This window comes from Penaeus monodon, chromosome 15 (genome assembly GCF_015228065.2).
Source record: "Penaeus monodon isolate SGIC_2016 chromosome 15, NSTDA_Pmon_1, whole genome shotgun sequence".
In the NCBI taxonomy this organism is placed as follows: Eukaryota; Metazoa; Arthropoda; class Malacostraca; order Decapoda; family Penaeidae; genus Penaeus; species Penaeus monodon.
The window spans coordinates 13,072,074-13,072,479 of record NC_051400.1 but is presented as its reverse complement, the minus strand read 5'-3'; the positions used below and the strand labels follow the sequence as shown (position 1 = coordinate 13,072,479).

The window sequence follows — 406 nt, the reverse complement described above, 5'->3', positions numbered from 1 at the left end:
GGCAGGGCTTCTCAAAGTGGTCCATATCGACTCCCTGACGTAGATGGGACCACCCGAGGGCTCGATGAATATCCAGGGGGTCGAAAGGGGGCAAGTAACAACCAGGGAGTCGGTGAATGTGTACTGTGGGTCGAAGGGACCATCCAAGCTTCCAAATTTAAATTCCCATACTTTGTAAAAATCTGAAGAATATCAGAGACCGTTAGATTCTTTTTATTATCATATGAATTCCTTAAATTCAGATAGTAGGTTAAAATTTCAGGAGATCTTCAGAAATTTCAGAAACTCTGGCAACACTACCTTCAACAAAACCTCCCCCTCATCGTCTCTCGCAGCTCAGCGTCCTGTACTGAGGAGCGAGAGTATCCTCCACCCCACCCCCGACCCATTTGCATACAGAAGAGTC

The 406-nt window shown here is 46.6% G+C and overlaps 1 protein-coding gene across 1 annotated transcript in view; it reads left to right on the top strand.

The window, feature by feature from the left end:
• LOC119581754 (alpha-(1,6)-fucosyltransferase-like) overlaps positions 1-406 on the top strand; it is a 10,867-nt gene that overhangs the window by 1,035 nt on the left and 9,426 nt on the right. The gene's annotated exons all lie outside the window — the stretch shown is intronic.